Consider the following 27605-nt stretch of genomic DNA (forward strand, 5'->3'; position numbering starts at 1 on the left):
AGTGAATTGTGAAAAAATTGTGCTGACATTGGCAATCCTGTATGCATCTCCCAGAGGAGCCTGCTCGTGAAACACTGGATGTATTAAGACGTTTCTACTCTAATAGTCCATAAAATATTTGATTGTGGTTATGATGATATGTTACCTTGATGGTTAGAAATCATTTAAATTATATAAACTAAATATGTGTACCTAGGGCCAATTCAACATCCTTTATAAATTGGGGGGGGGGGGGGGGGACTTTTAATTTAAATTTAGGAGTGTTGATTCTGAATATTACCTGTTGCCTTGAAATGAAGAATATGGGGACATGGAATTTTTGGAACGTTCCATGACGTCATCTCACAGTAGCTGACAGCGAGGAGGGAACCGAAAATTAAGATAATCCTTCTACCAATTCATAGTTTTCACGTGACGTCACATTCTTTGCCCTCCAAGTCTCTGCGCCAGTTACGTGACTGAAAACTATGAATAGACGTCGCGGAAGGATACTACCTCATGATTTGTATAATCAACTATGGAACCTCGAAAGCGTGGAAGGGGGCGGGGCCCTCGGCGTCTCGTGCAGGGTGGTGAGGTGTGAACTGTTTGCTTCGCGCGACACTGTGCTTGTTGTTGTTGCGCTGAACAGCTGAACGCATGATTGGGCTTCCAGTTTGACAAGCACGAGGGGAAGCACTGTTGGCTCGGAGACGTCCAAATAACGCTGAGAGAGAAAGAGAGAGAGAGAGAGAGAGAGAGAGAGAGAGGCGTATAAGCAGTGATACCGTTTGACAAGTGAAGCGATGCGGACCAGTAAAGAGTAAATGGTTACAGCATCGCCCAACATCTTTGTCAGGTACCGTCGCGTTAAAAATGTTTATATTTATATATGTTTCTGCAAATGTATTTTGGTGGACTAGATATTGACTTCTTGATACATTTTTAAGCATTGTAAGTCTTTTTATGTGATGACATGCAGCTGACAGGGATACAAATACTGTATATGAAGTCTGTGACTAAAACTTAGACATGGCGTTTAGACGCAATTGTTATTTGAAGTAAAATTCTTTACGTTCAGTATGAAAACCTGACTTCCTGGACACAATGCGGCGAATTCGCAAAAAGATAGTCAAATGTCTTGATTGTTTTAAACAAGTTGCTGCGTTGTTGGGAAATGTGGTGAAAGCAAGCTTACATTTTTAGCTCATGGTTTTCTCCCGTCGGTCAGCCAAGAATAACGTTTTGCTACATAAAAGTAACATGGCAAACCACACACACCACAGGAATTACGCTGTTTCCTAATTCTTGGAAATGACAACGTAGACGGAGTCCCCTGTGTGTGGGGTGGTATACAAAGAGACACTGGAGACTTGGTCATGATGACAAAGTATTGCAAAGTTTAAAGGTTTATGGAAGCCTTAAAAAGCTAAATAATTGTAACAATTCAATACAATTTCTTTAGACTATTCTGTGTTTCAAACCACTATACATGAACAGTGCCACATCAAGGGCGTTTTGGGACATACACCAGTTTAGTCTTATTTAATGATCAACAATTAAGTATGGCATGATGTTGGATTAAGTGCAATAGTCTAAGAGGTTCCTTTATTATGATCATAATTCATTATGTTATAATGCGATGTAATGTCTTGAGAAACCTGTTCAAATTATCCAAGATAATAGTTTTGCTGATGTTAATCTTTTATTATTATTTATTTGAATTTTATTTATTAAATTTTTTTTTTGTAGTCACCTTTCTTATAGCAAGCATCATGAAAACTTATGAGTTTGCTTTGCCCAGACACACTTGGCTGGAACTAGTTTCTTTTAATGCTGTGTGTGATGGTGAGGAGGGAGAGCTTAATGATATTATTTTTTAGTGTAACAGCACACAGCGGAGAACTCAGCGACTGAGATATGTTATTGCTTGAGTCAAGCGGGCCACAGTGCTTGAGCAGAGTGTAAGGAACTAGCATCTTTTTCAAACTATACACTCATCGAGCACTTTATTAGGAACACTATGGTCCTAATAAAGTGCCCGATGTGGTCTTCTGCTGATGTGGCCCATCTGCCTCAAGGTTTGACGTGTTGTGCATTCTGAGATGCTATTCTGCACACCACAATTGCACAGAGTGGTTATCTGAGTTACCGTAGCCTTTCTGTCAGCTCGAACCAATCTGGCCATTCTCTGTTGACCTCTCTCATCAACAAGGCATTTCCATCCGCAGAACTGCGGCACACTAGGGTTGCAGCGGTATACTGGTTTCACGGTATTCCACAGTATGAAAATTGACGGTTTTCATAGCATGTACATTTGCTTATCTACGGCATTGAGAAAAAAAAATTAAACCAGACGGAGAATCTCACCTGCGCGTGCACATCTCCTTTCCTCCTCGACTGCCTGTCAGACTCGTCAACTTGCGCCACACACACACACACACATGCAGCGGAGAAAATGTCAGAGAGAAGCGAGGTGAGGGGATCTGACTTAAGTGAGTGTGTGTGTGAGTTAAAGCAGTGTTTCTCAACTGGTGGGTCGCAGGTCTATTCGGACCGGGTCGCGGACAGCAGGGAAAAAACAATGTCATGGTTCTCCCATTGAAGATATTTCGGCGGCCGCCCAAGTGATAGCCTATTTAGGACTGCCGAGGCAAATTTAATGATAGTCTCGCAATCAGCTAAAGGCTTCTCATCCGCACTTTCGCACGAGTGTAGCAGAACCATATGAAGGTATTTTTGGAGCAAAACAACTGAGCGCCTGTGACAGTGGAATTTGTAGTTGTAGAGATTAGCCACACGTGTGTATCAGTAAATTTGAAGTCACAGAGAAAAATGTTTTAAGAGTTGCAAACTTGTAGATTTTTTTTTTTATCTCTCCCACAAACACAACACAACAGTTACACCTTCTCAAAATTCTTCACTGCAGGTGCACAAATCCTATTCTACGAATCACAAATTAAGAAACTCATACGCTCACATTTTTGCTACAGTTTGCTACATGCTGCAAAACACGTTCACACACCCGCATCAAAAAACGTGAAGTCACAGACAAATTTTGCTCATCCGCAAATCAGTATGTGAATTCATCCAGTGAGAGTTGCACACTTGTAGAATATTTTCTCACAAATAATTTTTTTTTCTTGGTTATTTTTCTAGCACAAACACAAGTACATAACTACAACTGCTTGAATCTGCTGCTACGAGTCTCAAACACTATTTTTCGCTTGCAAATGACAAGTTTCGCGAACTCTGCCTTTTGCACCACATATCTATGTAAAAAATGGAGCGATTTGTGCATCTGTAGAGGCAGCGGCTCTACCCTTATGAGAATTTACCATGGTCAGAAAACCATGGGTACCATGTTTTTTTCTTTTTGTTTGTTTTGTTTTCTTTGTTTTTGGTGGATAGTAATTTTTATAGGAATACCATAGTAAAGTAAAGGGATGTCAGAGTTTGCACTACAGTAGGCAATTTGCCCAGTAATTATTACTCCCATAGGGAAGCAGTCCTGAAATTTGAAGCTGCAGTGAGTCACAGAGCGGGTTAATTAACATTTTTAAACATATGTGTAATGAGGATCACACATGGACTATAATAATTTATCAGTTTTGCATAAAACAAACCTGAAATTAAAATACCAGAATTCTATTTTTTATAGTCATGGCACAGAGAAACAATGATAAATATGACCTAACATTATCGCTCACTCACTAAATTCTAGCTTTTTAGTTTCTTGAGGAAGCACCTGTTTCCAAGTGATTAAGCCTCTGTTGCAGGTCAGCAGACGTGATTTAGTGGGACACTGCAGGGCACATGGGAGTGAGATAACTTAATATTCTTAGACTATGTAAATATTGATTTTATATTATATGGAACACCTATTTGCAGTGACGTTGGATGAAAAACATGCTTTAAATCGCCTATAGGCTTTATAAAATGTTAATTAACCTGCTCTGTGACTCACTGCAGCTTACAATTTTGGGACTGGTTCCCTATGGGAGTAATAATTACTGGGCAAATTGCGTACTGTAGTGCAAACTCTGACATCCCTTTACTTTACTATGGTATTCCTATAAAAATTACTATCCACCAAAACAAACAAAAAGAAAAAAAAAAACATGGTACCCATGGTTTTCTGACCATGGTAAATTCTAATTAAGGGTAATCTTACATTTGAGGCATACTTATGATCTGATACTCACCTACAAAGACCCACCTGTTCTGTCATTTTTCTAGAAGGTAAAGCAGAAGAGAATATAAGGAATAAATCCTTTAATATGAGGGTATCATTTATAGCAAACTTAAGAGTGCAGGTAGTCTAGCGTTAGCTTACCTTTCGTGAAACAAGAAAGGCTAGCCTAAATAAGAAGCACTGATTACCAACGTAGCTGACCAGCATGCATATTTAAACTATAAACAAATGTATAACGGTGAGTGATTTCAGAAAAAGAAAGAAAAAAACATACCTTAATTGGTATTTGCCATTGCCAGCTCAGGAAGATGCTCATGGAAGTTTTTTTTTTTCCTACTCGTTTGGTCGCCAAGTTCCGCCAACGGATAGGCACCCAAACTAGCTGATTGGCCAAAATTCTCTGATCTCTGAATAGTGCTTGCTGCTGCCTCTACAGATGCACAAATCACTTTTGCTCCATTTTTTACATAGATACAGTTTGTGGTGCAAAAGGGAGAGCACGCGAAACTTGTTATTTGCAAGTGTTTGAGACTTGTAGCAGCAGATTCAAGCAGTTGTAGTTATGTACTTGTGTTTGTGCTAGAAAAATATCCAAGAAAAAAAAATTTATTTGTTAGAAAATATTCTACAAGTGTGCAACTCTCATTGGATGAATTCACATACTGATTTGCGGATGAGCAAAATTTGTCCGTGACATCAAAATTATTTGATGCGGGTGTGTGAATGTGTTTTGCACCATATTCACTGCAGCAACTGTAGCAAAAATGTGAGCGTATGAGTTTCTCTATTTGTGATTCGTAGAATAGGATTTGTGCATCTGCAATGAAGAATTTGAGAAGGTGTATCTGTTGTGTTGTGTTTGTGGGAGAGAGAAAAAAATCTACAAGTTTGCAACTCTTAAAACATTTTTCTCTGTGACTTCAAATTTACTGATACACGTGTGGCTAATCTCTACAACTACAAATTCCACTGTCACAGGCGCTCAGTTGTTTTGCTCCAAAAATACCTTAATAGAACCGGCTCGCAATCATGATCTGCTCTTCTCTCTGGCGCATGCGTGCAACAACCGGGCTTCCCTCGATATTGTGGAGCGCAGACCTCAAAACTGATGTGACCAATTTAAAGTCTTCTAGTGAGACTTTTCTAGTTTAAAGCGTTACGAAGTCAAGTCAAACCTCTCAAACAGTAGGCAGCCCTGACATGCCAAACAGCACTGAGGAGGAAAATAGCAACACTGTGCTCTGCGCTCATCACCTTTACAAAATTGTTTCATGATTTTACATGAGTAAAAGTAACTTATATTTGATAAAATGTTATAGTTTCATACGAAATAATCTAAAGGTAGAATCTATTAGACCTCATTTTATATCAACAGTGGCAGTTGTAGTTAAAGATGTGTTTCAGATATTTTAAAGGTAAAGATATTTTTTCATAAATACTAAAATTTGTTATTATTACTATTATTTAAGACTAGCTACACTGAACTAACCATGGTAATGAGGAGACTTCCCTGCTGTGTAATTCTGTTTGAATGATGTTTGAAATTAGGAAACAAACTGTCTGGGCTCATAGCATATAAATAAATATGCTCTTCAATTTTTAAAAGGGGGGGGAGAGAAAGCTTCCTGTCGATTTTGTTGTTGACTTCAACAACAAAAATAATGTCACTTGATGCATGTCCTTGTACTTGAAAACCAAGAACAAAACTACGCAAGATAAAAGGAAATGCGACTCATTACATTAAATACAGGTTACGTTTTTACTATGCTGGGTCGCCACTTGATTTCCAATGTTAAAAGTACAGACAGGAGCAGTCTGGCTGCGCTGTCACGCATCTACAGTATATATTAATTATTAATAATCATGGGACATTACTTTAAAAGCTCACACAGCTGATGTTATTTTTCATTTAGTAGTTAATTTAACATGCTATGCTAACATATAATCTAACAGTTATATAACATGTTATAGTTACATGCTATTTTTTTTTGTCATGTTTATTATTATAATTCTGTTAGCTTTATTCTATTTATACTTTAACACATACTTCAATTAAAAAAAATGGTTTCAAGTTTCAATTATAATAAAGCATTTATTCAACCAAAAAAGAAAAAAAAAAAAAAGGGTCATTGTAACTGATAATAATAATTGTGTAATACTGGATACCGTGAAACTGTGATATTTTCTGAGATGGTTATCGTACCGTGAAAATCTCATACCATTGCAGCCCTACCGCTCACTAGATGTTTTTTGTTTTTGGCACCATTCTGAGTAAACTTAGGGACTGTTGTGTGTGAAAATCCCAGGAGATTAGCAGTTAAGAAATACTCAAACCAGCCTGTCTGGCACCAAAAATCATGCCATAGTTGAGATTACATTTTCCCCCATTCTGATGGTTGATGTGGACAATAACTGAAGCTCCTGACCAATATCTGCATGATTTTATGCACTGCACTGCTGCCACACGATTGGCTGATTAGATAATCACATGAATAACTAGGTGTACAGGTGTTCCTAATAAAGTGCTAAGTGAGTGTATATTTTTTTGAGTATATTATCAGCAACACTTTTTTTAACAGAGGCAGTTTGAATACATTGCTCATATGTTGTTCTTTATGTTCAGAATAAATGTTTGCTTTTTTTATGAACAACCACTCCAGTGACCCTATGAGCTGGCATTACGGCACTCGGCATCAAAGAACATTTTAAAGATGATAAAATCAGCTTTCATCTTCATTGAATTACTAGAGTGACTAAATTACTCACTGGTTCTATATGGCATTATGCTTAGTGCAATAGTTTAGACCAGAGCTTATGCCCCATTTTTAATTTTCGGTTTCATTTTCAATGTGAATATTTGTTTGCAGTTTGGCAGTGGCAGCAATGGCTGGATATAATGTGTTGCTTGCTGTTGAGAGCAAAACATTCAGGTGTCATAGTGGGATGTATTTGTAACAGTTAATCATTTAACATAATAGAGTGCCCTATTATATTTTTAAACTGTATATCTTAAGGAACCAAAGTCTATTTTTGTTGCTTCCTTTTAATTGTTTCATTAAAAAAAAAGAGCATGGCCAGGTCAAAAAAACATTTGTAACTTTCATAATCAAACTCTCTTGAAATTCACTAAGGTTGGCAAGGTTAACGGCTGTTAGCCACCAGTTAGTGCAAGAGAATCTTTAATGACTGTTGCTTACCTCGTTAGGCAGGACACAGCAGCACCTGTGGTGCACTATAACCATTAGACTAATGAGCTGTTGGCTGGATTTTTGTCTTAAAGTTTTCTCTGGCTGTAACTGTTCCATTTACATTTCTTTTGCATGCAAAATTGAGGCCATGAAAGATTTGTTTCAGTAAAACAATGCCATTCTGAAACTGCAGAAGGAGGCAGTGAAATTGGCACTGTGTGAAAAAAATAATAATAGCATTTTTTGCTGATGTTAATGTCCTTTGCTTAGCGCCAGCATGTCACAGGTGCACCATCAGTGGTGGATTCATTGCGTGAAGTGCTGTAGATATGAGGGGCAACTCACTTCCCATTATCACAGTAGGACTTTTCACACTGTGCTTAACTCCAGGTTATCTTCATTCTAAACACCGCTTTTAACCCTGGGTAAAGCAACGTTTCACACATGTTAAAAAAAATAAATAAAAAGGGGGGTTAGCACCGCTTTTTACCGGAGGTTATAAAACCCTGCTCCATTGCTAGGGTAACCCTGTGTTGCGGTGCCAAAGGTATACAGTGTGAAATGATGTGGTGTTTGAAAGTTTCAGAAAGTTGTTTATCAACAGACAACCAATCATATAAAGCCTCAGTACTTGCCTCATTAAATTCATGTGCTTTGTCCCGTCACTGAAACTTTCACGCGTTGTTTACGTTCTCCCTCTGAGGGAAACTGGTAAAGTAGTGGAAAACGCAAGTGTTCTGTGTTTTTGTGGCATATTTCAGAAGACGGAAGACAAACAGAACTGAATTGCTTTGCGACATTTCCACAGAACATTGACAGGTTGCGTGTCCATCGCGAGCTGTATTCATCCAATCATTGTTTTCGACACCACAAATATGCAAATAAGAACGTTAACCCGGGGTTTATGAATGTACAGCGTGAAACATAGGAACATGAATACCCATGATTAATTATTAATCCAGGGTAAGGTAGGAATGGTGTGAAACACGATAATCCAGGATTCTGTATACCCGGGGTTTAGTATTATCGGGGTTTAAATATTTGAAACGTGAAAAGCCCTAATATGTGCCCAGTGCCTTGTCCTAGCGTGCCACCACCATCACTGTATCTCTTTCCTTTATCTTCTTCTCCTTAATTTTCTCCCCTTACCATTTTCTTTGAATGCCGAATCAAATTCCTCAAAAGCACAATCTTATCTTGCTCGTAAAAATCAATTTTGATTTTGAGTCTTATTATTAAATCATTAACATTCCCATCATTCACAAAGTTCTGCACATCCTCCACCCCTTGCATGTTTGTTTATAAATTTTATAATGCTTTCAGCTACAGATTCGAGTGTAGTATAGGCTCAGCTTGTCCATTTAACACATTTTAGCATGTGTAGATCCATTCCACTGAATTCCACAGTTATTTCCCCCAAAATTAGCATAGAAAATTGCTGAAGAATTCTGCAGATTCCTTCTAGGCCTGATTAGTAGTAGTGTGAACCACTTAAATAATCTTTTTATTGAATAGGGACAGGTCCTCACAAAACCTGTCAAAAAAGTCCTGGTCCTGTTTTACTCAAAAGATATAGAAAATAAAATAATTTTAGGGCCATTAAGATTTTTTTTACATTGTGACAGTTCTCATTACAGCATTGTAAAAAAAAAATTCTATACATAGTATTTATACGTCATAGAAGTACTGCCTTTCATTTTCACAGATTTTAATTTAAAAAATTTTTTTTTTTTTTTTTTTACAACAGCAACCTTAAAAAATGACTTCGGTAAAGAGAATCTCAAGTGTGCTTAAAAATATTTTTACAATGAAAAAAAAAAAGACATTTGGTCCTAAATGTACAGTTGAATTTATTTACTTTATTCAAAATATAATATAATGCGTGTGTGTGTAATTATTTGACCTATGACCAGGAAATTCTCTTGACCGGTTTTGTGAGAATCACTCTGCTGTTTTATTCTTTTATTTAAAAACATTTAAATGAAAGCACTACAAAGTATTCTGCAGTAAATAAAACTTTTGTTTAGTTTCGTATTGCAATAGATCGGCCTTTAGAAGTAGGGATGTGCGAGACTAGTCGACTGCACGGTACAGCTGCTACTAGTGACACTGAAAACAATAGTCGATTACATGAAAAAAATACACTAGAATCGTTCAAATTACTGTCATTTTAATGTTACGTTTTAAATAACACATTAAAATAAAACGTTTAAAAAAAGTAATTATACATTATTTTTAAGTGTATCTGCAGCAGAAACGAAATCTTTTTTATTTTACCTCAGATTTCAGATGCGTTTTCTTTGTCAGATCGCGGCGGGCTCAGAAATGACCACTCAAAAGACGAGCAAGGTGTGGGAGTATTTTTTTTGTGTGGATTTTTTCCCCCAATTTGGAATGCCTAATTTCCAATGTGCTTTTAAGTCCTCATGGTCACGTAGTGATTCGCCTCAATCCGGGTGGCGGAGGACGAATCCCAGTTGCCTCTGTGTCTGAGATCGTCAACCCGCGCATCTTATCACGTGGCTTGTTGAGCGCGTGTGGAGGCTTCACGCCATCCACCGCGGCAACCACGCTCAACTCACCACGTGCCCCACCGAGAACGAACCACATTATAGCGACCACGAGGAGGTTACCCCATGTGACTCTACCCTCCCTAGCAACCGGTCCAATTTGGTTGCTTAGGAGACCTGGCTGGAGTCACTCAGCACGCCCTGGGATTCAAACTAGCGAACTCCAGAGGTGGTAGCCAGCGTCTTTTACCACTGAGCTACCCAGGCCCCTGGTGTATTTTGACTTAGAAGAAAACGGAAAAGGTTTATGTAAGCTATGTCATGTCAAACTGGCATATAATAGTTCCACTGGAGCCATGCGTAACCATATTCAGCACAGACATGTAGGTGTTAGCATAGGAGAGACTAGCCGAAGCAAGCAAATGCCCATAGCATCATTCACTTCAACCCGCCGCCGCTGTGATCCCGTCCACTCTGAAAAAATAACTGAGCTTATCTAAGAGATGACAGCAAGAGACATGCTACCACTCAGTTTTGCTGAGGGAAAAGGCTTCCGAAAATTTATGGACTTCATCGAGCCTGAATACACAATACCAGGGCGGAAAATGATCACGTCATGGTTGGAGCTGGCGCATCAGAACATGCTCGCGAATATGAAAGAGACCATGGAGAAGTTGTATGTAGAAGTAACAACGGGTTGTTGGACATAGTTAACAACAGAGTCTAGTTGAACATGTGTCTAGTTTGTACAAATTTAATCTTTGAGTCCAATTTGGTTTCACAATTTTTTAAAAACATAACATTTTCTGCAAAAGAATTAATTTAATGACTTTAAAAATCCCATGTGGATATGAATATCAGTTCCACATGATTTTTTTTACAGTTAGTTCTTCACGTAGTTTCAACGAAGTGCTAATATATTCACTATTAAATTGTTTAATATACAATGCATATACATTTTTATTCTGAGAATGGTTGTCTTTTTTTGGACAATATAGCCTATATGAATTACGTTTTTCAAAGGCTGATTTTATGTTATTCCTTGATTGTTAACTTTCTTAACTGAATAGCGGTCACCTGTTAATTGTTTTTGACATACACTACCGGTCAAAATTTTGAAACACTTGACCGAAATGTTTCCCATGATCTTAAAAATCTTTTGATCTGAAAGCGTATGCTTAAATGTTTGAAATTAGTTTTGTAGACAAAAATATAATTGTGCCACCATATTAATTTATTTCATTATAAATCTAAAATTTAATTTAAAAAAAAAAAGGTTTTTGAAATTGATGACTTGGACCAAATAATAAAGAAAAGCAGCCAATAAGTGCCCAGCATATAGATGGGAACTACTTCAGTACTGTTTAAAAAGCACCCCAGGGTGATACCTCAAGAAGTTGGTTGAGAAAATGTCAAGAGTAAATGTTTTTGTTTTTTTCTGACTTTATGTGAACGAAAAGACACACATACACCTGTTTTCTCAGTGGAAATAGGTACATTTCAAAATATCACTGTCCCGGTTACAAAAGCAAAGTTTGTGGGGAATAATAGCCATTTTCTATACTTCTGAGGCATAAGCAATTAGGAAATAACACTTACTACCCAGGAAAAAAATAAATAAATTGTTACACAGTGTTGTTATACTATTTTGAATTTGGATGCTTGATGGAATTTGGTTAAACTAAAACTGGAATCCCAGAAAATTGTCTGGAAGAGTAGCTTTTCCTAATATGGGCTCTGGGTGGTTAATATGCAAACAATTTAACTTCTGGGTGGTTTGTATCAGTTTATATTTTGTTTAAAGTGTGCCAAATATCTGAAATGCAGCAAAGTTAGTGGATAAGTTGTATCCACTAGGAAACAGTAGGAAAACAAAATCATCATCCTGTCTGGGATGTTATTGTAGCTAGATAAAAAGTCAGCTGTTATATTAAACAACCCACACTGATTAAAATCCCCAGTCACCATGCCTCTGCAGAACAACTGTATGGCTCCCTACAGAGGATCCTCCAATGGAGGACTGCTAGGAGATGCAAAATTAATGGGAATGGCTGGAAAGGGCAGCAGGTGCTGTAATTCCATGGTGAATGAGACTGACGTCCCTCCTTTACTCATCATTCAGGGGCTCACCCTGTGTTTGCTGGGCCAGATTGCCTTGCTGGGGGGAAATGACACATCAATGCTGCTCTATGATTTACAGTCTGATGAGTAGCAAAACTCTCTGAGATCCACTGATCACCGGGCTTTCATTTCTTCCCACCCTTCAAATCCACTGCCATGGAGCATTTTGCAGCTGTTTTCAAGACAAAGAAATGGCAGTCTTCTGTCTTGCGCTTCATGAGAATGTAATGCCTCTGGTTTAGTAATGTAATAGCAAGAGAACAGGAGGTGACTGTCACCATCATCTCTAGTCTATCACCTCCCTCATGTTGGCATGTTTGTATAAGCATTCCTTCTGTAGAAGCAGATATGGGTGTATGAGCAAGTGTGCTTTTCTGTTACTTTCATTAATGTGTTCCTCTTGTGGCTAGTTTTAGGTCTTGTTCACACTGCACACAAAGCCGATTTGGTATTCAAATCCAAAGTTTAGGACTGACTGTCCACAACATTACAAATCTTTTTCAGACTACGAAATTATTTGTTCAGACTACAAAAAAAAAAAAAAAAAAAAAACGGAACAGTTTTGAGTCAGATATAGAACTATAAAACTGCCTTTCTGTCCCTAAAGATACCATTTACACACAACTACTGCAAACTTAACTGTGAATAAGTAAGCACTGTGCGGGCAACTGTAAATTAATCATTAGTCTTATACCACAACAGTTCCACATACCAGCTTGGGTATCGTCACATAGTTTACTACCCACATTCCAGACACATACTTCACGTAGCATTTTCACAAGCAGCTTTAGGCTCATTGAGATCTTTTGTTGGTCTTCAGGGACGTATAATGGTTTATCACAACATGCCATTTTTTGTTTCATTTCAGCAGAAGTGGTGTTTGTTTGTTGTGTTGGCAAGTTTTGTTCTCTTCCTGGTTCAACCTTTGTTAATATCTTAGAGCTGTTTTTTATCTTCCATTTAGTAATAAATCAGTCTGTGACTTACTACTGGCATGTAACACCCTTGTAGAATTTCAAGTTGTGGTTATTACTAATTTAGGCAAATCTTGAAAGCACTCATGTGACTGTTGTTTGCACTGTTGTTGGCAACTGCCCATGAGTATTGCGTCACATACTCCCCCACACCCGTGACCTGTCTCTTACACACAGTTTCAAACCTTGCAGTTAGGCCAAAAACATACTTACAGTACAGGTGCGCAAGCACAAGTGCTCTGTCCCATTGTACAGTACATACTCAATGTGCACTCGTGCATTGCTGTGGCGGTAACAAACTTCAGTACTCCAGGGGACGAATTGAACCTCAGAGGTCTGTACTATTAAACTGAATACATTGTTATCCAGGTAGATAGTTATAAACATATTGATAGGATCAATTCTTTCTCTGGAAGAATGTCTTCAAACTTTGCTCATTGCATCATTGCTCTGGCATGACATTGGATGACCTAAAAGAGAAAACTGCAATAGAGCAAATTAAAAAAAAGCAAAGATACAAATTTAAGAAAACAGTGCTTGAAGTTTTTAATAGCAGTATCAAGAAAACATTCAGAAATGGAAAAAAAAGTAATTAAATGTACCATAAAACTACTTAAATTACTGGTCTTCATTGTATGATTATAATGCATTAATACTTTTAAACCTCCTAAAGTTATCCTGCCAAGAACATGAAAACATTTTTCATTTTCTTTTTTGATTAGACATAAATGTGTTTCCTTTAAACAGGTCATGAAATGGAAAATCTAATTTTCCTTGATATTTAGAGATATAAGAGGTAACTGTACTATAAAAACATACTGTAAATTTCAGAACTCAAAACTTCCTCCCCAGTCTAAAAAGAGCATTTATAAATGCCTTTCAGAAACATCACATTCTGAAAACGATAGTTTACCTTTTCTGTAATCCCAGTTGGAGAGTGGAAAGACCCACCTATGGGAAGGGCATACGCACCGGACCTCTGCAGAAGCATCCAGACAGAAGCCCTTACCTGAGGGCATAAAAGGATCTGTATGCACTACTTTCCTCAGTGAGCATATTTGCTTCTCGTGAAGCAAGCGGGGCATGCTTGGTGGGTCTCTCCACTCTGTTTCGGAGAGCTGGGGTTACAGAAAGGTAACCTATTGTACTCTTTCATCATCTCGTGTTTGATATCCACCTATGGGAATATATGGACAACTGTATGTACAAAGTATAAGGGAGAAAGGGTTATGGGTGAACCCATTATGAAGAACCCACACCCAAAACCGCATGTACTACTGGGTTTCTGGTGACATCAATTCGGTAGTACCTGACAAAAGTGTGGGGGGGAAGCCCAGCATGCAGCTGAACAAATGTCTTGCAGAGACATACAGTTGTGCTCAAAAGTTTGCATACCCTTGGAGAATTGGTAATATATGTACCATTTTTAAAGAAAACATGAGTGAGCAGGCAAAACACATTTCTTCTATTTCTTAAGGGATTCATATTCAACTGTAGGTTATAACAGAATGGCACAATCATGAAACAAAACATGGCAACAAAGAAAAAATGAAACGACCCCTGTCAAGTCTGCATACCCTTAGTTCTTAATACTGTGTATTGCCCCCTTTAGCATCAATGACAGCATGCAGTCTTTTGTAATAGTTGTCTGTGAGGCTCCAAATTCTTGCAGGTGGTATAGCTGCCCATTCGTCTTGGCAAAATGCCTCCAGGTCATGCAAAGTCTTTGGTCGTCTTGCATGAACCGCAGGTTTGAGCTCTCCCCAGAGTGGCTCGATGATATTAAGGTCAGGAGACTGCGATGGCCACTCCAGAACCTTCACCATTTTCTGCTGTAACCACTAGAGGATCAACTTGGCCTTGTGCTTAGGGTTATTGTCGTGCTGGAAAGTCCAAGAGCGTCCCATGCGCAGCTTTCGTGCAGAAGAATGCAAATTGTCTGCCAGTATTTTCTGATAACATGCTGCATTCATCTTGCCATCAATTTTCACAAGATTCCCCGTGCCTTTAGTGCTCACACACCCCCAAAACATCAGTGAGCCACCACCATGCTTCACAGTGGGGATGGTATTCTTTTCACTATAAGCCTTGTTGACCCCTCTCCAAACATAGCGCTTATGGTTTGACCACAAAGCTCTATTTCGGTCTCGTCACTCCAAATTACAGTGTGCCAGAAGCTGTGAGGCGTGTCAAGGTGTTGTTTGGCATATTGTAACCGGGCTTTTTTGTGGCATTGGCGCAGTAAAGGCTTCTTTCTGGCAACTCGACCATGCAGCTCATTTTTGTTCAAGTATCGTCTTATTGTGCTCCTTGAAACAACCACACCGTCTTTTTCCAGAGCAGCCTGTATTTCTCCTGAGGTTACCTGTGTGTTTTTCTTTGTATCCCAAACAATTCTTCTGGCAGTTTTGGCTGAAATCTTTCTTGGTCTACTTGACCTTGGCTTGGTATCAAGAGATCCCCGAATTTTCCACTTCTTAATAAGTGATTGAACAGTACTGACTGGTATTTTCAAGGCTTTGGATATCTTTTTATATATCCTTTTCCATCTTTATAAAGTTCCATTACCTTGTTCCACAGGTCTTTTGACAGTTCTTTTCTGCTCCCCATGGCTCAGTATCTAACCTGCTCAGTGCATCCACGTGAGAGCTAACAAACTCATTGACTATTTATACACAGACACTAATTGCAATTTAAAAAGCCACAGGTGTGGGAAATTAACCTTTAATTGACATTTAAACCTGTGTGTCACCTTGTGTGTCTGTAACAAGGCCAAACATTCAAGGCTATGTAAACTTTTGATCAGGGCCATTTGGGTGATTTCTGTTATCATTATGATTTAAAAAGGAGCCAAACAACTATGTGATAATAAATGGCTTTATATGATCACTATCCTTAAATTTTTTGCATGATCAGTCATATTTTCAAAATCAATGCCAAAATTTCACAATTTCTGCCAGGGTATGCAAACATTTGAGCACAACTGTATACATATGGAGTGCACGCACAGGACACAAGGCATTCAGCGTCTCATCCTCTACAGAGGTGAAAGAAGGTGGATGGAAAGTGCTGAGTTCTAACACCTCCCCTGTGAATTTAGGGAAACACTTAGGCATAAAGGCTGAATTGGGTCTAAGAGAAACCTTCTCCATGCCTGGGGAAAATTTTGTACAAGAAGGATGAATAGAAAGGGTATGCATATCACTGACACATCTGGCTTATGCCAGTGCCAGGAGTATAAATGTTTTGTATGACAACAACTTTAAAGAAATATTCTCCAAGGGCTCGAAAGGCTGCTGTGACAGAGCTTCCAGCACTGTGGAGAGGTACCACTCAGGAACAAGCTTTCAGTAACTGGCACAGAACGGCGAGCACCCTTCATGTACCTATGAATGAGAGGAGGCTGCCTTACTGCTGCATCATTGAAGCCAATGTGGCAAGCAGAAATGGCTGCCAGATAAACCTTGATGGTCGAAAAAGATTTCCCTTTGTCCGAAAGGTTTTGTTGAAAGCATAGTATATCAATGACTGAACACAATTTTTCAAACATTCATCACTTATAATGATACAAAGACCTCGTGGACGATGCCCTAGCATTTTGTATAGTGGCAACCACCTCTGGAGGGGAAACCCCAACGTGTTCAGGTTGGACCTTTCACGGACCAGGCCCATAGCGCCACCCTGTCTGGGTGAGGGTGGTATATTTCTCCGTTCACCTGAGACAAGAGGTCTGTGCGCAATGGGAACGGGCTCGGTTGGGCATGAAGGAGGGGAATTATCTCCACCAGCCACAGAGCTTTGGGCCATCTGGGTGCTATGAGAATTAGTGTCAAGCTCTGCTCTCTCACTCTGGCTAGAGTGGGAAAAATCAAGCAGAGAGGGGGAAAGGCATAGAGCAATTTTGGCAATTGATGTGCCAGTTTGTCTACACTGAGTGGGGCGCCCTTGTCCATTAGCGAGAAGAACGTAGGACAATGGCTGTTTTCACACGAGGCGAAGAGATTGACAGAGGTCCGACCGAATCGCTACCATAACATGCACACTACCTAAGGGTGGAGTCGCCGCTCTTCGTAGAGAGGGTTCCCCCATGACAGGAGATCCGCGCTTGCGTTCAAAACACCCGGGACGTGAGACACACATAACGACAGGAAGTGCTGACTGCTCCATACCAAAAGTTTGTGGGCTATGCAGTGAAGCTGTGAGGAGTGCATCCCTCCTTGGCGATTGATGTGTTCTACGGCTGTGGTATTGTCGCAGCGCACTAGAACCGCTGATGCCACTGAAGGTGAGGCAGAAAATGTCTTAGAGCCTTCCATACAGTAAGGAGCTCTTGATAATTTATGTGAGCTGAGCGTAGTTTGGTCGGCTTCGTCCCATTCACTGTTCTGCCCAACTGGGTGGCACCCCACCCGGACAGGGAAGCATCAGTCATCAACACTTTTCGTAACATAACCGCGCAATGCTGATGTGCAAGCGCGGGTCACTGTAACATTGCAACCAAGATCACACAGGGGGTTGAGATGAAGAGACAAAATCCATTTCATGAAGGCTCTCATCCTCAAAAGTCCCAAGGGCAAAACATGGATGGCTGAAGCCATGAGGCCCTGTAGTCTGAGACAAATGTGATACTGCTCGCTCGCTCCCTATTTGAAATGTGAGAGACAATTCATTAGAGATAGAATGTGCACTTCTGACAGATGAGCACGCATTTCAGTGGAATTCAGCTCCAGTACCAGAAAAGTGACGTTCTGGGACGGAGTGAAATTGCTCTTGTTCAGATTTATTCTGAAACCAAGAGATGCAAGGTGTGAGAGCACTAGTTGTGTGTCCTGCACTACTTTCTCCCTTTAATTGGCTATGATTAACCAATAGTCTATATATGTCAGGACTTTCAGCCCCGCTAGGCATAATGGAGCTAATTTGTGAAAGTAATGAGTTAGCAAGGAGGAGATGGCAAGATGGGGCCAGTGTGGTTGTTGGCATGCCATCACCCCTGTCCCGAGTCTGTTCGTGTTATTCGTGTGTGTGTGCACAACGAATTAGTACCTTACTGTCCTATGATCGCCAAGCCCTTCTTAATATACAATCCTCTGTCATGGACGTGTGTTCGAAATCCTGGTGGAGAGTGATTTTTCTATAACCGCTTTTCTTCACCTTGTGCCATATTCCTGGCTGCTCGCTTCATCGTAAGAGAAACAAAGCGAGGAAAACGAGTTTGTCTCTTGGTTAGGATGAAGAGATCCGCAGACACGTCTACGGTGATTGTCGATTCCGCATTTGCCAATCTTCGTGGAGATGATGGCTGGCACAAATACATCATCCCTCGGCATACTTTGGAGCCCTGATACACCTGTCTACTGCCCATCCTACCAGATTTGGCATCATCTGCATGTGCTCCAGTGCAACCTCGAATCATCAGAAGAGGCGCCAATCACTGAAATCTCCGATCACTGGAATACTGAAATCCATCAAAAGCATCATCGGATGCTGCTTCGCTACAAGCTGTAAATTCCTATCTTGCTAAGATGGCTTTGGTAAATGCAAGATCTATTTCCAATAAAACTTTCATCTTAAATGACTTCTTCAAATCTTGTGAACTGGATTTCCTATTTGTAACAGAGACTTGGCTTCACGTTGGTGAGTTGGATCCTTTATCTGAACTCTCTCTAAGTGACTGACTATTTTAGCTCCCCTAGGACTGTGGGGCGAGGTGGGGGGTTGGCTTCAGTTTTTAAAAATTGTTTTAAGTGCTGATTATTGCCCTCAGAACATTACAGTAGTTAAGTATAGTTACTAAATGCTCAGCTGTACAGTCCAGTATTCTGTGCTCTCATTTACAGGCCTCCTAAATATAATAAGGACTTCATTCAGGAATTTGCTGACTTTTTTTAAATTTTATCTAGCATTGTGCCTGCTACGGACAATCTTATCATTCTTGGTGATTTTAATATTCATGCTTGCTGCACTTCCAAACCTCTGGTTAGGGAGTTTGTTCAGTTTATTGACTCATTTAATCTCACACAGCATGTTACTGGCTCTACACATGATCATGGTCAGACTCTTGATCTTGTTTTATCTTTTGGTCTTCCCATCTACAATGTTGAAATTACTGAGTTTTGTCTGTCTGATCATAATCCTGTTGTTTTTAATGTTGCACTACCATGTCCGATTCCAAAATAAAATTTCTCTGGTTCATATTCACATTCTATAACCTCTTCTACAGCCAGACATTTCTCTGAGGACTTCTCTGCTTCTGTTGTATTGTGCACTATGAAGCTACTTCATCCATGTCTAGGCACAGAGGAGATGGTCACTCTTTTTAACAATACCTGTATTTGCATTTTGGACTCTGTTGCTCCTTTTAAAACTAGAAAACCTAAACTAACAATCCAGCCTTGGTTAAACAATAACACACGCGCTCTCAAACAGGAATGTAGGAAAGCAGAGTGTAAATTGAAAAAAGTCAGACTGCAAGTGTCTTATGAAATCCTTAAGAATTGTCTATCTGCATACCAGCACTCTGTTAGAGATGCAAAAAACAAATATCTTTGATATAATCTCTAAAAATCCTCATAATCCCAAAATTCTGTTTAACATGATACAGTGCTCACTCCCGCTGCCACCTCTTATGTTGATGCTACACCTGACCAAATTTGGATCCTACCAACCTCAATAATTTCTGGCCCATTTCTAAACTGCCATTTTTATCAAAAATCCTGGAAAAAATAGTTTTTTTCTCAGTTCTCTTCATTCCTATCTGAAAACAACATTTTAGATCAATTTCATTCTGGTTTTAGAGCTTGTTACAGCACAGAGTCTGCACTACTCAAGGCGACGAATGATTTACTGTTCACTTTGGATTCTGGTAGACCTGCAATTTTAATGTTGCTTGATCTTAGTGCTGCTTTCGATACAGTTGATCATACTATCCTCCTAGACCATTTTGGGTGTGAAGTTGGTATTAAAGGCACAGCCTTAGATTGGTTTACATCTTACCGTTCAGATAGAACTCTGAGTATTAGGATTGGGAATTCTTCCTCTCCTTCTGCACCTTTCACTTGTGGGGTTCCATTTTAGGCCAGATTTTATTTTCATTATATATGCTTCCCCTGGGTTAAATTTTTAGGAAATATAGCATTTCATATCATTGTTATGCTGATGATACACAGCTGTATGTCCCACTTAGTTCTGATGATTCATATTCTGACATTATTAAATGCTTTGAGGATATTAAATGCTGGACAGCAAGAAACTTTCTCCAGCTAAATGAGAGCAAGACTGAAATTGTTGTGTTTGACCTCCTTAGTGCTGTGTCTGATATCACTAACAATCTAACGACCCTGTCATTAAATGTTCACCCTTTTGCTAAAAACTTGGGAGGGATCTTTGACATGGCTCTAAATTTTGAAAAACAAATAAGTGCTGTGGTGAAGGGCAGCTTTTTCCAACTCAGGTTGATTGCTAAATTAAAACCATTGCATTTGGAGATAGTTATTCATGCCTTCATCTCATCCAGACTTGACTATTGTAATGCACTGTACATGGGTCTTAGTCATTCATCTCTGTATCACTTGCAGTTAGCCAAAATGCAGCTGCTAGGTTGCTGACTGGAACAAGGAAGAGGGAAATTATTTCACCTGTTCTAGCATCTCTTCACTGGTTACCATTCCAATACATGATTCATTTTAATTTGTTTTTGAAGCTGTGAATGGTTTAGCCCCATCTTATCTCTCAGAACTCCTTAGTCATCAACAATCCTCCAGGACTCTCAGATCCTCTGATAAACTTCTCCTGCATACACCACGTTCATGCTTGAATTTTAAAGGGGATCGTGCCTTCTCCGTTGTCGGCCCTAGACTATGGAATAACATACCTTTGGACATTAGATCCGCTCCTACACTTCACATTTTTAAATCACGTCTGAAGACGTATCTACATTCTTTTGGCTTTTATATGAATGTATATTGTATTGTTTATTGTTTTTAATGTCAATCTTGTTTTTTATTTCCCCATAATTCATTGTTTTATTTGCCAATGTACAGCACTTTGGTATACACTTGTTTTTAAATGTGCTGTATAAATAAATTGTATTCGTAATAAATGCTGTGATAGGCAAAACAAATAAATGTTCTGTTTGGGGGATAAATGCTGATGTGGAAGCATCTTTCAGATCGACTGATGTGAACCAGTCGTTCTGATGTATTGAACAAGAGAGAGTGTTGTATGTTGACCCCACCAACTGAGAATGGGAAAATCCAAACTCGCCTCCAAAGGGCTGACAACCCGGGAACCTGGACTTAGAGCTCCCGGAACCTGTACATCAGGTAGGCCACTTCCCTTTGTAGTCAGAAGGGGTAGGGTTGGGTGGCTTCTTGGCCGCGAAGGACATTTTCCCCCCAGGACTTTGGAGGAGGATTGGGCTGCTGACTAGGTGGCTTGTTACGAGGCTTATGTCTGCTGGCATTGTGAAATGCTCACCTAGTGGTAGGAGCCTGGTGAGACGTAGGTTTTCTGGGAAGGCACAATTTAAAAGCCTCACCCTCATCATCGCAGCACTGCTGTATGAGGGCGACGACCAGATCAAAGAGAGCCTGGGGTGGGGCCTTACAGTGGCAATGGACATGTGCTCCTGTCTGTCAAGCCAGACTTGGTGCAGTTGGATGCTTCTTCAGAGGTCAGGTGTGTTTGACTGGGGCTCCTGCAATGTGCCTTTTCTCGCTGTCGGGCAGACCAGAGAGATTTAGCCAAAATGCGCTTTCACCCATGCGGATAACGCCATTGAGCGGACTTGGGTTTGGACGACCTGATGGGCATTATGCAGGACAAGGTCATTGATGGTCACAATTTCCTTTCACAGCGTGGGCAAAGTGTTTTCCCATGTCCTCCATAAATTCAGCCTGGTAGGCTAAAAGAAGGTAGGAAACGTTCAGAGCTCGGACGGCAAAGCGGAAGCTCTGTACGAGCCCTGAAAAATGGAGGTGGAAAAGCGGTCCATCTTGTTAGGGAGAGTGTGCTTCAGGGGAGTGAATCTATTAGGGGTTGAGATGTCTGGCAATCGAAGGTTCGATGGCAGGATGGTCACCCATACCATGCGCAGCCATATCCTTAACCTCAACGCCCTCAAGACCGTGCTTCAGGTCAAGCAGGTCTACCCAGTAGAACTTCATGTGCTTTACACACGCAGAGAGGATGGGCAAAAGCTGTTTCCTTGGGCTGGGTGGCAGCCCCAACAATTTACCATCATAGACATCCCTCTCCTGATCTACATCCATATTGGAGTGCCGGCCGTTCAGTGTTGAGTCAAGCGGCTGCTCGCTCACACACTTTGAGGAGAATCGCGTGTGGTAACACTGCTGACTGGTGGAGCCTGGGCTGATGGGATGGCCTCCTCATCGCCGAGCCCTCAATCACGGTATCTTCATCATCCCCAGAGCTGGGCAGCTTGTACTCGAATGAGGAAACATCAGGAAGAGTAGTGTCCTCGAGTAGACACAAGTCGGTTTGGTCGGCCCAACTAAGTGCAGGCAAAGTCTGGGATGGCCCCAGATTTGCAGCATCGTTGCCATTTTCCCCTGTCTGAGTCATTATGTTAAAGTTGGTTGCTTTGCGTAGCAGCTACCTTGAGCCTACGGCGCAGGAGCTTCCTGGGCAAGGCGAGGCAATGGCTACAGTTCTCAGGCAGAGAAAGAGCTTCCTCTGCGTGTTTAAACCCCATACTCATAGTGCAGAAGGGATGGGTATTCCTCGATGCAATTAGGGCTCCGCAAGCGGCCTGGCATGCCTGCAACTGCTGGTTCCCGGAGTTCGCTGATGCCATGGGTTTCAACTGAGCCATGCCATGGAAACTGCTGAATTCTTATTCCCAAAGTATCAGCAGGTGGTTAGCCCGAGATGCAGGAAAAATGGCAATGAAGAAAAGTGGGCAGCCGTATAAGCAAGAGGGCCAGCGAGCGTGGGCGGCTTTCAGGCAGGATAAAACAGCAACTGACCAGTATTTCCTTGGCAGTCTGAGGAAAGTAGCACGTACAGGTCCTTTTATGCCCTCAGGTGAGGGCGGGGCCTTACAGTGGCATTGGACACGTGCTCCTGTCTGTCAAGCCAGACTTGGTGCAGGTGGATGCTTCTTCAGAGGTCAGGTGCATATGCCCTTCCCATAGGTGGATCTAGAACACGAGATGATGAAAGAGAACTGTGTGTTCGTGACATCACGAGATATTGCTCAATTATATTTACACACCCCACAACATGCGTCATCGTACCCCTGGCCCCGCCCACTGGAGCTTATGTTTATTTAAAAGATCCACAAGGCATCATTAATGTTGATGGTCAGACAATTTGTAAACTGTCAGAAAAAAGTGTGATCAAAATCGGAGCAGCTGTGCAGCTACCTCCCTCCCTCTCTCGGCCTCTCGCTCGCCCACTTACTCACGTGCGCGTGTGCACACAGGATGGGACATGTCTTTTTCACTCTTTGTATGGTGGAATTTAATAACCATCGTAGCTCAACAAGATCACCCACGAGTGCAACGACGGCATAAAATGTGAACACCAGCGAAGTTGTAGGTCTGCTGCATCTAAACAGTTTAAAGTTTTTAGAAACTTGCCAGTAAGACACAAGTCAGTCAGACACTTGTGGATGAACGAGACAAACCGTGTGTCCAAAAAATTATAGAAATTTTTATGTCAAATGAAAATCTGTATATTGTGTGAAAATATGCAAAGAGCATAGAGATGTAGGCACAAAACAGTAGAAAAACAAGTTGTTTTAATATTATCATAAAGGGGGAGAACAAGATGACGGGGATTTTTTTCCTGTCTTGCTGTTATTATATTTGAAAATGGCATAAAAAAAAAACTTGTGCATAATTTTATCCATTTCACATGTTTTTACTTCATTTACAAGATGCACCTAATGGGAAATACCTGGAAAAAAAGTAATATTTTAATACAGGCCTATGTATTATAATTTATAATGCTGCCTGCGTTTCAGTGTGTATGTATTTATTCATCCAGAAAAATACCCCAACATCACATCCTGGGCCTTCATCCAGTCAGACGACTCGTTACTGTATTTTTCTAATAATTTTAGTGAGGCACCTTAATACCGTGATATCGCTGTATTTTTTTTAGAAGGTTATCGTACTGTGAACATTTCATACTGTTACACCCCTACTGGACTGTGTATGTGCGGCTTATCAGTGTGGATTGCTTGTGAACCAGTCATAATACAATTCAAGCTTTGCAAATGAAGAATAGGGCAGTTAAAAACACTTGGACTTGACCGCAAAACCATGAATATTTCAGATGTCATGACTGTTTGATAGTTCATGGTGCTGAGTGTTAACAGTTGTGCTTGAGTGAAGTGTAATGTATTCGGATGCATTGTGTTGGATGTGCGTTGTGTAAACCATGAAATGTAGTTTTGTAGCGTTGTGGAGCTTGTTCATTCTCTTCCAATTGAGTTTCAGATATGGGGTGTTTGAGGGGCTGCATGATGTTAGCCAATCAGAACAGAGGGTGTTAACATTTAAGTTTAAAGGCGATACTTTGGCTAAAACTGAGCATTTGAGACCGCAGTCCAGAGACAGGTGGAAAATTATTATTTATTACTAAACAATAAAATAGCATTGGGCGATCTTCTCCATAGTCAGATCGTCCTATTGTCAGCCTGTGAGATTGCCAATTGGACGCAAGGTGGTACTATGGGGTAATTTCCATTTAAGCACGGTTAGGGTTAAGCCTACACAATAAAGTAAGACACCTTGATTTCAAATTTTGAACTTTTATTTTTTTATTTATTTTAATGAAACTTGGAAAAAATTAAGTGCAGTTAAAATGTATGTTGTTCAACTTTTTGAATGATGGTTTTACAACAGTTGTGAAGGGCAACATCTCTCTGGCAAAGAACCTACTTCATCTGTGCATGCTCTATAGGTCAGGTATTTCGTTGTCCGGGAAAATACATTGTTGAATAAATTTGTTTTGTTCCCTCCTTTAGTGTGTGTGTGTGTGTGTATGTATGTATGTATGTATGTATGTATGTATGTATGTATATATATGTATGTATGTATGTATGTATGTATGTATATATATATATATATATATATATATATATATATATATATATATTTATATATATATATATATATATATATATATATATATATCTCAGAGAGAGAGCAATATCCAATTACATCGGCAACCCTCAGGCTGAGGGATCGGTGAATATTCTTGATATTTTTCAAGGCTTTGGATATCTTTTTATATCCTTTTCCATCTTTATAAAGTTCCATTACCTTGTTACGCAGGTCTTTTGACAGTTCTGTTCTGCTCCCCATGGCTCAGTATCTAGCCTGCTCAGTGCATCCACGTGAGAGCTAACAAACTCATTGACTATTTATACACAGACACTAATTGCAATTTAAAAAGCCACAGGTGTGGGAAATTAACCTTTAATTGACATTTAAACCTGTGTGTGTCACTTTGTGTGTCTATAGCAAGGCCAAATATTCAAGGGCATGTAAACTTTTGATCAGGGCCATTTGGGTGATTTCTGTTATCATTATGATTTAAAAAGAAGCCAAACAACTATGTGATAATAAATGGCTTTATATGATCACTATCCTTAAATAAAAAACAGTTTTTTTGCATGATCAGTCATATTTTCTAAATCAATGCCAAAATTTCAAAATTTCTGCCAGGGTATGCAAACTTTTGAGCACTACTGTATATAAAAAAACTACTGAATCAAACCAATTGTACATACAGTGCATAGTGAATAAGACATTTACTTACAGCACACGTGAAGCACTTTTACTTTTAAGTTGCACTCACACACTCGTGCAGATCCAGCGCGAGCTGCAATCTCCTGACAGTTTGAATCAGAGGAACTTTTGATCCTGATCCTAAAGTTTTGATTCTGGCTGATAGAATACGTGCTTCAGAAGAAGATATTAGATGAGCGCTCAACGTAAAGAAAACATTGAATTTTTTTGAGATTTGTGAATTACGTCTGTTTAAATGAGATATCTGCATATTTGCAAATGGTATATAAAAGACGTTTTATGGATATTTGCCTTTTATCATTAGAAAAGAAAGTTAAAAGTGAAAGGGAACTGCTGAGGAGAGGCTGATAGAATACGTGCTTTAGAGGTAAATAAATGATGGATGCTGGATCTGCTCAAGTTTTGTGAGGTTTTTTGTTACATCTGTTTAAACGAGATATGCGCATAATTGCTGACGGTATATGTTATTAGTTTATTGATATTTGCCTTATTAGACAAGACATTAAAAGTTTACAGAGAACTGAGAGAGAGGGAGAATGAAACAGATGAGCACTTTAGCATTATGAGCTCTGATATGCGGACCGTTTATATGAGACTGTTGCAAACCGGTCTATTATTGTAGAAACACGATGACATGTAACAACAAAACGAACCTGTTTCTTTTACATGTCTCAGTCGCTTCACATGCAAGCAGGCGATTTTCGGTGCCCTCAAGAAACAAATCGGCCAAACGGGAAAATGTATCAGCCGATATTCTGACTTTTTAATTATCGTCATCGGCCGATACATTTTCCCGTTTGCCCGATTTGTTTCTTGAGGGCACCGAAAATCAGCCTCGGCAATATATTGGTTGACCACTACCTCTCACTACACATTTTTCAACAGTAGCCAAAGAAAAAGTTAATTTTTAAATAGTCTATTGGATAATGCAGCAGAAAAATAAACAGTGTTTCCAGTGAAAGTCTTCAATAGAAAAGAAGCCAGTTCTCTTTAGACATTTTTTCAATTTGTGTCTGCAGTTAAATGGCTTCAGACCTCTTTTTTTGCTCACTTTAGTTGTAACAGGATATCAGTCCACTTTTCCAATCACAGTTATTTTTTTTAAACCCAAGGTGCTTTTCTTTTCTTAAATTGTGCATCCTCATTTCCTCGCTTCTCCGTCCTCCAGCCCATGACCCAGAAACTGATCAAAGTCCACCATCATGAAGGACGTATCAATTCTCTTAATGCACCGCGAGGATGGAGGAAGCTTCCTGAGGACGCTTGAGCGAGGAAGCGCAGGAGCATCTTAAGCAGAAGAAAAACATAATGAAACGGAAAGCATTACGGAATGTAAATCGATCCAAGGTAGTACAGCTGCTCATAGACAGTGCTTTGAAGTGACTCGTGAATGAGCAGGACATTCCTGTTTACAAATTCATCTTGCTTCAATTCCTCCATCTTCATTTCCTTTCCTTGCATCCCTTCCTCATTTCCTGAGAGGGAGTAGCTAGGAATGAGGAAAGGAAGCAAGGAAAGGAAATGAGGATGCACAATTTCAGAAATTAAAAGCACCCCCAGTCAACTTAAATATTATTGTAATAAAAAAATATATTATTAATAACAATAATAACAACAAAATATAATAAATATAAAAAATTAATTATACAAAAGCAATATATGTCGGGGGGGCGCGCGAGTTTGGGTGGTTTATGAGGACAATTTTTTAGGTTACAATCTGGTAATTACATAGGTATTATGCTATAAATGTGGTGTATGAGGACATTTCTAGTGTCCGCATAATTCTAATTGCTTAAACATACTAAACGATGTTTTTTTTTTAAATGTAAAAATGCAGAACATTTTTTGTGAGG

At 39.7% G+C, this 27605-nt stretch overlaps 1 protein-coding gene across 2 annotated transcripts in view; it reads left to right on the forward strand.

Annotated features, from left to right (window-relative positions):
• Nucleotides 1-506: 506 nt before the first annotated feature.
• Nucleotides 507-27605, forward strand: part of LOC127453285 (transcription factor HIVEP3-like) — a 133820-nt gene continuing 106721 nt past the window's right edge. For both annotated transcript variants that reach the window (XM_051719539.1, XM_051719541.1), the window contains exon 1: nt 507-838. The gene's annotated coding sequence lies outside the window, so the exon portion shown is untranslated. The remainder of the gene's footprint in view (nt 839-27605) is intronic.

The sequence above is a fragment of the Myxocyprinus asiaticus genome, chromosome 15 (genome assembly GCF_019703515.2).
Source record: "Myxocyprinus asiaticus isolate MX2 ecotype Aquarium Trade chromosome 15, UBuf_Myxa_2, whole genome shotgun sequence".
NCBI lineage: Eukaryota > Metazoa > Chordata > Actinopteri > Cypriniformes > Catostomidae > Myxocyprinus > Myxocyprinus asiaticus.